The following is a 13,619-nucleotide window of genomic DNA, read 5'->3' as shown; positions in this document are numbered from 1 at the left end:
GGTAGGACAATCAGAGGTGTCCCTTTATATGTACCCGCTCCTTTCTCTCTGCATCTTTGTAGTATGGCCTCCTTTTCTTTATAGAAGTGGACCCGACATATCACATCTCTTGGTCTGGCCGGATCAGGAGATTTGGGGCCTAGGGATCTGTGGATGCGGTCCAGTTCTATGCGTTGTTCTGGGTCGCGTTGGAGGAGACGGGTAAAGAATTTTTGTGCCCATTCATCTAGCTGTGGTGGTGCCACTGCTTCTGTGAGGCCTCTAATCCTTAAGTTATTACGGCGATGTCGGTTTTCAATATCGTCTAAGTGGGTCAGAATGTCCTGTATCTGGGCCGTGTGCTCTGATAGGACTTGTTGATGTGATTCTATATGGGAAAATATCTGTTCCTGCACCGCTTCTGTAGCTGCTACACGCTGGCCAATTTGTTTGATCTCTGATTGTATAGAGGCCATGTCTTGCTTATGGGATTCCCTCAGTTTCCCCAGCAAAGAGTCCATTTCCTGCCTGGTTGGAATTGATCTGATATGTGCTTTCCAATCCCAATCTTCTTCTTGTTCCTGTGTCTGGTCTGATTTATTCTTCTCTCCCTTGTTTCTGCGGGTGGAGGTGTTGGAGGTGGGGAGTCTTTGTTCTACAGGTGATGTGTGCTGTTGTTGTGGTATTACAGGCTCCTCTCCGGGTGTCACAGATCTGCTTCCCATGGCTGCTGGGGTCTGCTGTATCACAGAGCTGGGGCCCTGCTCTGCCTGCAGTTCACCTGGGAGTCCATTTTGTGGCTGGGACAGGGGGTTTTCAACACTCCCTTCTGTGGTGTCCTGCTGTGCCTTATCTATGTTTATGGCTGAGCTGGCTGCTGTTATGTGAGGAGGCAGTGAGGTCGCTCCCTTGCATGTTTGCTGAGCGTTTTCTCCTGCCTCAGTGTCTGCCGGCGCCATGTTGGAGAGAGCAGAGGTGTCAGGCTGGGAGGCTGAGGTCCCGAAAAAGCGGGCGATATCTGTACCTTCCACCTCTGGAGTCTGCACACTCGTCGCCCGTCCTCTCCTGCGTGCCATTACTGATCCTGGACCCGGTGAGTGCCTTTGAAGTGTGAGAATTCACCGCGGGTATGTGGGAGCTCCTTCTTCCAGCGTCTCAGTGTGCCATCGGCTAGCTCCGCCCCCCCCAAGGTCAGTTTTTAATATCCTACATAGTTTGGTGTCATCAGCAAAGACTGTCACTTTACTATCAATCCCATCCACAAGGTCATTAATAAAGAGATTAAAAAGAATTGGTCCTAGCACAGATCCCTGCGGCACCCCACTGCTGACTATGGCCCATTTAGAGAATGTTCCATTTATGACTACTCTTTGTTTCCTATCTTTTAGCCAGTTCCTTACCCAGTTGCATATAGTTTCCCCCAGTCCTTGCTTCTGGAGCTTTAGTATAAGCCTATTATGTGGTACAGTATCAAATGCCTTTGCAAAGTCCAAATAAATCACATCAGCTGCATCACCAATATCCAGGTTTGCACTTACCCCCTCATAGAACCCCAACAGGTTGGTTAGACACAACTTATCTTTCATGAATCCATGCTGTCTGTCAGTTATTATATTATTTTCTGCAACATATTTTTGCATGTCATCCCTTAAAATGCCCTCAAAAACTTTGCATACTACTTATGTCAGGCTTACTGGACGGTAGTTGCCTGGATCTACCCTCTTACCTTTCTTAAATATCGGTACCACATCAGCAATCCTCCAATCCTGAGGCACCAACCCTGTTACAAGCGAGTCTAAAAAGATGAGATACAGCGGTCTGTCAATTACGGAGCTCAATTCCCTCAATATTCGTGGATGAATACCATCTGGCCCTGGGGATTTGTCAATGTTTAATTTACTCAGACGTAGGCGTACTTCTTCTTGTGTTAAATTAATTATATCGGGTGGTGAACTTTGATTTTTCACTTGTTGAATGATGCATGGTACAGTCAGTTCCTTGGTGAACACAGATGAGAAATGCCTATTTAATATCTCATTCTTTTGTTTGTCCTCTATAACCAACTTGTTATTATATTGTAAGGGGCCAATACTATCCTTTGTTTTCCTTTTGGCATTAATGTATTTATAAAAGATTTTGGGATTTATTTTAATGTCATTGGCGATTTTTGTTTCAGTAGCTAGTTTTGCTTGTTTGATTTCTTTTTTGCATTGCCTATTGATATCTTTATACTCCTGCAATGCTATTTCTGTATTCTCAGCCTTCAAGATTTTAAACGCCCTTTGTTTTTGTTTTATTATACTTTGTACAGTCTTACTTATCCATAGTGGTTTCTTTTTATTCCGGGACGTTTTATTACCAGAGGGTATAAGTTTTTTACAGAACTCTAGCAATATATCCTTAAACTTTCCCCATTTATGTTCAGTATCCCCAGTTACCATGACTTTGTCCCAATCTACACATTTAAGCTCTTCCCTTAATTTATTGAAATCAGCTATCCTAAAATTCCAGGTTTTAGCATTTCCCCTTTGAAATGTTCTATTGAATATTACGTTGAAGCTTACCATATTATGATCGCTGGTGCCCAAGTGCTCCCGGACCTGTAGATCTGAAATTATATCTGGTCTATTTGACAGGACCAACTCTAGCAAATTATCTCCCCTCGTCGGTTCATCTACCATCTGAGAGAGGAAATGGTCTTGAATGGTAGATAAGAATTTACAGCTTTTAGCACAACCAGAAGATTCTATGTCCCACTGTATGTCTGGATAGTTGAAATCCCCCATAATAAGAACCCGATTATTATTATTATTAGCTGCCTTTTCAATTTGTTCCAGTATTTCACCCTCTATTTGTTCAAGTATGTTAGGAGGCTTATAGCAAACTCCAATTAGCATTTTTCCATTATTCTCCTCCCCATGTACATTTACCCATACTGACTCTACATTGTTGCAGTTCCCCCCAATGTCATCATTCAACACAGGTTTTAGGTTAGATTTGATAAATATACACACCCCAGCACCTTTTTTGTCTTTCCTGTCCCTCCTAAATGTACTATAACCCTGTATGTTTGTCACCCAGTCATGGCTTTCATCCAGCCGGTTTCCGTAATGCCCACCACATCATAATCCATGGTTAACATAAGAGTCTCCAATTCATTCATTTTGTTTGCAAGACTTCTTGCATTTGCCGGTAGACATTTAATCCTATTAACACCTTTATTACTCCTAGCCTCCCTACGTTCCTTGCATGTCCCCCTAATCCTTCATTGACCCCTACCATCTCACTGTCTCTATCTGCTCTATCTATCCCCTTTTTTGCTCCACTACCCTCCCTCCCCCCAGATCCTAGTTTAAAAGCTCCTCCATCCGTCTGACCATTTTCTCCCCCAGCACAGCTGCACCTTCCACATTGAGGTGCAGCCCGTCCCTACCGTAGAGCCTGTAGTCAACTGAGAAGTCAGCCCAGTTCTCTATGAATCCGAACCCTTCCTTCCTGCACCAATTTCTAAGCCACGTGTTTATCTCCCTAAGCTCCCGCTGTCTTTCTAGTGACGCTCGTGGCACCGGTAGTATTTCTGAAAACACCACCTTGGAGGTCCTGGACTTCAGCTTCTCTCCAAGTTCCCTGTAATCATTTTTAAGGACCTTCCACCTGCCTCTAACTTTGTCATTAGTACCAATGTGCACCATGACCGCTGGGTTTTCCCCAGCCCCACCCAGCAATCTGTCTATCCGATCCACAATATGCCGAACCCGAGCACCCGGCAGACAACACACTCTTCGGCATTCATGGTCTCGGCGACAGATGACCCTGTCTGTCCGCCTAATTATAGAGTGGTATGGCCAAACAAAAGCTAAAGACAGTACCTGGCCTATCAATCCAATGAAAACTGATAGGTATCACAGTCCATTGGACTAGGCTATTACATGCAGCCATACAAAGTCCATGGGCCTCGCCTCAGAGTCGAACCCACAACCTCTCGTAGCCCAAGCAAAGAGCCTACCACTACACCAACACAGAGAAGTGGGAAACTGACTCTACATTAATACACATAATCCTAGTGACTGCGCACACAACATGGCCAAACAAAAGCAAAAAACAGTACCTGGCCTACCAATCCAATGGAATCTCATAGGCAACACAGTCTATTGGACTAAACAGTTACATTCAGCCATACAAAGACCATGGGCCTTGCCTCAGAATCGAACCCACAACTTCTCGTAGCCCAAGCAAAAAGCCTACTACTACACCAACACAAGTAAGTAGGCAACTGACTCTACATTAATTCACATCATCCTAGTGACTGCGCACACAACATGGCCAAGCAAAAGACAGTACCTGGCTTATCAATCTAATGGGAACTCATAGGCAACACAGCCCATTAGCTAAGGGAATTTCATGCAGCCATACAAAGTCCATAGGCCTTGCCTCAGAGTCAATCCCACAATCTCTCGCAGCCTAAGCAAAGAGCCTACCACTACACCAACACAAAGAAGTGGGAGATTGAATCTACATTAATTCACATAATCCTAGTGACTGCGCACACAACATGGCCAAAAAAAAGCAAAAGACAGTACCTGGCCTATCAATCCAATGGAAACACATTAGCAACACAGTCCATTGGACTAGGCACTTACATGCAGCCATACAAAGTCCTTGGGCCTTGCCTCAGAATTGAACTCACAACCTCTTGCAGCCCAAGCAAAGAACCTAACACTACACCAACTCAGAGAAGTGGGAAACTGACTCTACATTAATTCACATAACCCTAGTGACTGCGCACACAACATGGCAAAACGAAAGCAAAAGACAGTACATGGCCTATCAATCCAATGAAAACTCATAGGCAACATAGTCCTTTGGACTAGGAAATTACATGCAGCCATACAAAGTCCATGGGCCTTACTTTAGAGTTGAACTCACAACCTCTCGCAGCCCAAGCAAAGTTCCTACCACTACACCAACACAGAGAAGTGTGAAACTGACACTACATTAATTCTTATAATCCTAGTGACTGCGCACACAACATGGCCAAACAAAAGCAAAAAACAGTACCTGGCCTACCAATCCAATGGAATCTCATAGGCAACACAGTCCATTGGACTAAACAGTTACATGCAGCCATACAAAAACCTTGGGCCTTGCCTCAGAATCTAACCCACAACCTCTCGTAGACTAAGCAATGAGCCTACCACGACACCAACACAGAGAAGTGGGAAACTGACTCTACATTACTTCAAATATTCCTGGGGACTGCGCACACAACATGGCCAAACAAAAGCAAAAGACAGTATCTGGCCTATCAATCCAATGGAAACATATAGGCAACACAGTCCATTGGACTAGACAATTACATTACATGCAGCCATACAAAGTCCATGGGCCGTGCCTCAAAATCGAACCCACAACCTCTCGTAGCCCAAGCAAAAAGCCTACCACTACAACAACACAAGTAGGAAACTAGCTCTACATTAATTCACATCATCCTAGTGACTGCGCACACAACATGGCCAAACAAAAGCAAAAGACAGTACCTGGCCTATCAATCTAATGGGAACTCATAGGCAACACCGTCCATTAGCCAAGGGAATTTCATGCAGCCTTACAAAGTCCATATGTCTTGCCTCAGAGTCGATCCCACAATCTCACGCAGCCTAAGCAAAGAGCCTACCACTACACCAACACAAAGAAGTGGGAGATTGAAACTACATTAATTCACATAATCCTAGTGACTGCGCACACAACATGGCCAAACGAAAGGAAAAGGCAGTATCTGGCCTATCAATCCAATGGAAACTCATAGGCAACACAGTCATTGGACAAGGCAATTACATGCAGCCATACAAAGTCCATTGGCTTTGTTTCAGAGTCGAACCCACAACCTCTCGTGGCCTAAGCAAAGAGCCTACCACCACACCAACACAGAGAAGTGGGAGGGGGACTCTACATTAATTCACATAATCCTAGTGACTGCGCACACAACATGGCCTAACAAAAGCAAAAGACAGTACCTGGCCAGTCAATCCAATGGAAATTCATAGGCAATATAGTCCATTGGACTAGGCATCTACATGCAGCCATACAAAGTCCATTGGCTTTGTTTCAGAGTCGAACCCACAACTTCTCGCAGCCCAAGCAAAGAGCCTACCACTACACCAACACAAAGAGCAGGAAACTGACTCTACATTAATTCACATAATCCTAGTGACTGCGCACACAAGATGGTCAAACAAAAGCAAAATACAGTACCTGGCCTAACAATTAGTGATGAGCGAGTATGCTTGTTACTACTCGGTACTCGCACGAGTATCACTGTACTCGGGCTACTCGGCGGGGACCGAGTAATCTCGCGATACTCGTGCTGTACTCGTGGTCTTCATCCCTGCATGTTGGCACTCTTTTGAGAGCCAGCCCTCATGCAGGGATTGGCTGGCAGACCACTGCAATGCCACAGCCCTGTTAGTTGTGGAATTGCAGGGATTAGCCGGCCCGCACAGCGTGACCGAGCCTTTATACCGGCGGGCGCGCTGTGCTCTGCTCACAGCCATCCAGACAGTCAGTGCAGGGAGAGGGTCGCTGCTTCAGGGAAAGGTTTGCGGCCCTTTATAGCTATTTCAGTAGCAGGGCTGCAAACAGTGTGACCAGAAGTCCTTCTCAGGACTATTCTAGTTGTATACAGGCAGGCAGGGTATAGCCAGGTCGGAGTACAGTAGCAGAGTCCTTATCAGGACTATTGTTGCTATATACAGGCAGGGTATAGCCAGGTCGGAATACAGGCTAGTGACCAGAAGAGTCCTTGTCAGGACTATTGTAGCAGTATACAGGCAGGAAGGGTATATAGCAATTCCTAGTGGTGACCGTATACCAGCCTTCATCATATCTGGGGCTGGTGTACACAGTCTAAAACAGTCCAGATAGTGTCAGACTTCTCAGTAATTTTTTCTCCTAAAAACCTGTTAGGTTCTTAGTGCGTCCGTGCTTGCATTTAAAAACCGCACGTGTGTGCCTGTCGGTGGCAGCGTACAGGTGCACTTGTGTGCGTTTTTCACAAACTATTATTATATAACGCACAAGTCTAGTGTATAATACACGTCAGTCAGCAGTGACTGATAGTGTCAGACTTCTCAGTAATTTTTTCTGCTAAAAACCTGTTAGGTTCTTAGTGCATCCGTGCTTGCATTTAAAAACCGCACGTGTGTGCCTGTCGGTGGCAGCGTACAGGTGCACTTGTGTGCGTTTTTCACAAACTATTATTATATAACGCACAAGTCTAGTGTATAATACACGTCAGTCAGCAGTGGCTGATAGTGTCAGACTTCTCAGTAATTTTTTCTGCTAAAAACCTGTTAGGTTCTTAGTGCGTCCGTGCTTGCATTTAAAAACCGCACGTGTGTGCCTGTCGGTGGCAGCGTACAGGTGCACTTGTGTGCGTTTTTCACAAACTATTATTATATAACGCACAAGTGTAGTGAATACACGTCAGCACAGCATTGCAAAATGCGCAAGGGCGTTGGCAAGGAACAAGGAAGTGGACGTGATGGTGGTGCAGGCAGAGGCCGAGGTCGTGGGCAAGCTCTAATTTCGCCACAACAAAGGGCCACATCTAGTCGCTCGCACGTCCTGTCCCAAATTCTTGGGGACCGCAGCAGTACACCGCTCTTGAACCAAGACCAGTGTCAACAGGTTGTTAGTTGGATAGCGGATAATGCTTCCAGTCAGATTGGCACCACCACAAACACTCTGTCTTCCACATGGTCAAGTGTCAGTAGCCGTGATACTGCACCGCACATTTCAGAACCTGATCCTCCTTCCTACCACAAGGCTGAGTACACGTCCTCGGACATTAATGATCCCACACTTGGACACTCGGAAGAGCTGTTCACGTTTCCATTCGCACATTCTGGCCTCTCGCCAGCTCATGTTGAAGTGGGTCATGAGGAGATCGTATGTACATATGCCCAAATATTTGAGCAGCCACATTCTCACGAAGTTGGCAATGTGTCTCAACAAGGGGTGGACGATGATGAGACACAATTGTCAGGAAGTCAGGAGGAGGAGCAGGGTGCGGAAGAGGAAGACGACGTGGTGGATGATCCAGTAACTGACCCAACCTGGCAGGAGGATATGCAGAGCGAGGACAGCAGTGCACAGGGGGAGGGAGGCGTAGCATCCCAACAGGCAGTAAGAAGCAGGGTGGTGGCTCCAGGCAGAAGTCAGGCAACCGTTCCCCGGAACAACAACACGACACAAGGTGCCTGTACAAATGTTAGGTCTTCCCGAGTCTGGCAGTTTTTTAAGTTGGCTCCAGATGATTCTAAAAAGGCCATTTGCAACACCTGCCGTGCCAGCATCAGCAGGGGTACCAAAACTAGCAGCCTGACCACCACCAGCATGATCAGGCACATGTCAGCCAAGCACCCGACTTTGTGGGAAGTACAACAGAGTCGAGGAGCAGTGCTTGCTGATGTCACTGCTACGTCTTCGCTGGTTGTGCATGCGAGCCAATCCCCTGTCCATGCTGCCTGCGAACAAGCCTCCTCCGGTCCTGCACCTGCAATTGCCTACGCAGAAATAACACCATCATCAAGCACGTCCTTGTCCCAGCGCAGCGTTCAGTTATCCATTCAGCAAACCTTTGAACGCAGGCGCAAATACACTGCCAACGCCCCACATGCCACAGTTCTAAATGCTAACATTTCGCGACTGCTTCCGCTGGAAATGTTGCCTTTTAGGCTGGTGGAGACAGAAGCATTCCGTGACCTGATGGCGGCAGCTGTCCCACGTTACTCGGTCCCCAGCCGCCACTATTTCTCCCGGTGTGCCGTCCCCGCGTTGCATAACCACGTGTCACAAAACATCACACGTGCCCTGAACAACGCTGTTTCACCCAAAGTCCACCTAACCACAGACACGTGGACAAGTGCTTGTGGGCAAGGCCGCTACATCTCGTTGACGTCACACTGGGTTAATATTGTGGAAGCTGGGACCCAGTCTGAGCGAGGGACGGAACACGTCCTTCCCACACCAAGGTTTGCAGGCCCTACCTCAGTCAGGGTTTCACCCACACTCTACAGCTCCGGAATGTCATGCTCTTCAGCCTCCTCCTCCTCCTGCGCATCCTCATCCACTTTACCCTCCACACCAGTCCCAAGCTGGAAGCACTGCAGCACTGCCTCGGCAAAGCGGCAACAGGCTGTGCTGAAGCTAATCTGCATAGGTGACAAACCCCACAATGCAGAAGAGGTGTGGACAGCTCTGAAACAGCAGGCAGATCACTGGCTCACACCTCTGAACCTAAAGCCAGGAAAGGTCGTGTGTGACAATGGCCGGAACCTGGTGGCGGCTTTGAGGCGAGGCCAGCTGACACGTGTTCCATGCGTGGCCCATGTGCTCAACCTCGTGGTTCAGCGGTTTCTAAAGTCATACCCAGAACTGTCTGATCTGCTGGTAAAAGTTCGCCGCCTGTCTGCACATTTTCGAAAGTCACCTACTGCTTCAGCCGGCCTTGCCGGCTTTCAGCGCCGTTTGCATCTTCCGGCTCACAGACTGGTGTGTGATGTCCCCACGCGTTGGAATTCAACTCTGCACATGTTGGTCAGGATATGTGAGCAGAAGAGGGCAGTTGTTGAGTACCTGCATCACCTAAGCCGTCGGGAAATGGGTCAAACTCCACACATAACACCTGAGGAGTGGAGATGGATGTCCGACCTATGTACCATCCTCCAAAACTTTGAGGACTCCACCAAGATGGTGAGTGGTGATGACACCATTATTAGCGTCACCATACCGCTACTCTGCCTTCTAAAACGGTCTCTGCTCAAAAACAAACATGATGCATTGCAGGCGGAGCGCGATGACTTGCAGCAAGAAACAGTAGTGGGTGTGGGTGATAACACACAGCCCAGCCTCGTCTCATCACAACGTGCAGTGGAGGACTATGACGAGGAGGAGGATGAAGACATGGAGCAACTCTCCGGCCAAATTGAGGATATGACATGCACACCAGTCATATCCTCGGTTCAGCATGGCTGGCCAGAGGACAGGGTAGATGAGGAGGAGGAGGAGGAGGACAGCATGTTCAGTCATCGTGTTGGTCAGGCTACTGAAGTGATGGCTGTTAAGAGTCTGGCACACATGGCTGACTTTATGGTAAGCTGCCTGTCTCGTGACCCTCGCGTTAAGAACATCTTGGCCGACAATCATTACTGGTTGGTAACACTATTAGACCCACGCTACAAGGAGAACTTTATGTCTCTTATTCCCGAGGCGGAGAGGTCAACCAAAATGCAGCAGTTCCGGAAGGCCATAGTCACGGAAGTAGGCAAAGCATTCCCCTCACAAAACGCTAGCGGCATAGGTCAGGAATCAGTGGACAACCAAGGCGTACAGCCGAGAGAGGCACAAGTCCAATCCGCCAGAGGTAGGGGAACAGTCTTTAAGATGTGGGACAGTTTTCTCAGCCCCTCACGTACCACAGCCCCTGAGGTGCGGAGTAGTGCCACAAGAAATCCTAAGTTTGCCCAGATGCTCAAGGAGTACCTTGCAGATCGAACAACTGTACTCTGACATTCCTCTGTGCCTTACAATTATTGGGTATCCAAGGTGTACACGTGGCATGAATTGGCTCTCTACGCCTTGGAAGTCCTGGCCTGCCATGCCGCTAGCGTTTTGTCAGAGCGTGTTTTTAGTGCCGCAGGTGGAATCATTACAGATAAACGCACCCGCCTGTCAACTGAAAATGCTGACAGGCTTACTCTGATCAAGATGAACAAGGGTTGGATTGGGCCAGACTTCACCACACCACCAGCAAATGAGAGCGGAATTTAAAGTTTGTAACGGGAATTTGCCATGTACCTCCAGTCACCCATCGGTACACACTTCTGGACTTTGGATAATCGCTGGACTGCTCCTCCTTCTCCTCATGCGCCACCATGATGACCGTTACAATAGTTAGGCCTTTGTTTCAGGTATACCCCCAGTGGTAAATTTTTTCGCCCATTCTTTGCAGAATGGACATTACAACGACACGAGACCCGCTCCTTTGCAATGGGAACAATGTTTTGAGGCCCTCATGCACGTCTCTATCCAGGGACAACGTGGAGCCTCCAAATTTTTGGCTGCCCTGCCTAAGGGCTATACTATAATACACCCACTTCCTGACAATGTACACTTAATGTTTTGAGGCCCCCTAGCACGTCTCTATCCAGGGACAACGTGGAGCCTCCCAAATTTTGGCTGCCCTGCCTAAGGGCTATACTATAATACACTCACTTCCTGACAATGCACACTTAATGTTTTGAGGCCCTCATGCACGTCTCTATCCAGGGACAATGTGGAGCCTCCCAATTTTTGGCTGCCCTGCCTAAGGGCTATACTATAATACACCCACTTCCTGACAATGCACACTTAATGTTTTGAGGCCCTCATGCACGTCTCTATCCAGGGACAACGTGGAGCCTCCCAATTTTTGCCTGCCCTGCCTAAGGGCTATACTATAAGACACCCACTTCCTGACAATGCACACTTAATGTTTTGAGGGCCTCATGCACGTCTCTATCCAGGGACAACGTGGAGCCTCCCAATTTTTGGCTGCCCTGCCTAAGGGCTATACTATAATACACCCACTTCCTGACAATGCACACTTAATGTTTTGAGGCCCTCATGCACGTCTCTATCCAGGGACAACGTGGAGCCTCCCAATTTTTGCCTGCCCTGCCTAAGGGCTATACTACAATAGACACACTTCCTTACAATGGGCACTTCAGGTTTACAGGCCCTCATGCACGTCTGTATGCAGGGTCATTGGTGAACCTCACAATTTTGGACTGCCCTGGCAAAGGAAAATACTACAAAGACTCACTTCCTCTAAATGGGCACATTAGACTCAGAGGCCTTTATGTACGTCTCTTCTCAGGGACATCGGAGTGCCACACAATGTTTTACGTAAAATCTTTCATGTATTAATCTCAAAAAGTAACATACATTAGCTCTATCTCACTATTGGGTATGTGCCCTTAACATTTCCGCCATGAAAATTCATTTTGGTGTCATTTTGGAAGGTTTTCTGGTGAGTCCGTAAAAATGGCGTAAAACGCGGACAAAATTGTTCACAGCTGTGACTTTTGAGTGATAAATGCTTCAAGGGATCTTCACCATGCTGTTGCCATGTCATTTGAGCACTCTTCTGAGACTTTTGTGCCATTTTTAGGGATCCTACATGCTGCCGGGGGTCATTTCACAAAAATACTTGGGTCTCCCATAGGATAACATTGGGCTCGGTGCTCGGGCCAAGTACACGAGTATCTTGGGATGTTCGGCCAGACCTCCGAGCTTTTTAGTACTCGCTCATCACTACTAAGAATCCAATGGAATCTCAGAGGCAACACAGACCATTGGACTAGGCAATTACATGCAGCCATACAAAGTCCATGGGCCTTGCCTCAGAGTCAAACTCACAATCTCTCGGAGCCCAAGCAAAGAGCCTACCACTACACCAACACAGAGTAGTGGGAAATTAAATCTACATTACTTCACATAATCCTGGTGACTGCGCACACAACATGGCCAAATAAAAGCAAAAGACAGTACCTGGCCTATCAATCCAATGGAAACTCATAGGTAACACAGTCCATTGGTCTAGGCAATTACATGCAGCCATAAAAAGTCTATAGGCCTTGCCTCAGAGTCTAACCGACAACCTCTCGCAGACAAAGCAAAGAGCCTACCACTACACCAACACAGAGAAGTGGGAAACTGAATCTACATTAATTCACATAATCCTAGTAACTGCCATACAAAAGCAAAAGATAGCACCAGGCCAATCAATCCAATGGAAACTCATAGGCAACACAGTCCATTGGACTAGGCAATTACATACAGCCATACAAAGTCCATGGGCCTTTCCTCAGTGTCGAAGCCACAACCTCTCATAGCACCAAGTAAAGAGCCTACCACTACACCAACACAGAGAAGTAAGAATCTGTTTCTACATTAATTCACATAATCCTAGTGACTGCGCACACAACATGGCCAAACAAAAGCAAAAGGCAGTACCTGGCCTATCAATCCAATGAAAACTCATAGGCAGCGCATTCTATTGGAAAAGGCAATTACATGCAGCCATAAAAAGTCCATGCGCGTTGCCTCAGAGTCAAACCCACAAACTCTCGCAGCCCAAGCAAAGAGCCTACCACTACACCAACACAGAGAAGTGGGAAACTGATTCTACATTAATTCACATAATCCTAGCGACTGCGCACACAACATGGCCAAACAAAAGCAAAAGACTGTACTTGGCCTATCATTCCAATGGAAACTCATAGGCAAAACAGTCCATTGGACTAAGCAGTTACATGCAGCCATACAAGGACCATGGGCCTTGCTTCAGACTCAAACCCACATCCTCTCGCAGCCTAAGCAAAGAGCCTACCACTAGACCAACACAGAGAAGTGGAAAACTGACTCTACATTAATTCACATAATCCTAGTGACTGCGCACACAATATGGCCAAACAAAAGCAAAAGACAGTTCCTGGCCTATCAATCCAATGGAAACTCATAAGAAACACAGTCCATTGGACAAGGCATTTACATGCAACCATACAAATTCCATGGGCCTTGCCTTAGAGTCAAACCCA

Source organism: Anomaloglossus baeobatrachus, chromosome 1, assembly GCF_048569485.1.
Source record: "Anomaloglossus baeobatrachus isolate aAnoBae1 chromosome 1, aAnoBae1.hap1, whole genome shotgun sequence".
Taxonomy (NCBI): Eukaryota; Metazoa; Chordata; class Amphibia; order Anura; family Aromobatidae; genus Anomaloglossus; species Anomaloglossus baeobatrachus.
Note: the sequence above shows the minus strand (reverse complement) of the source record.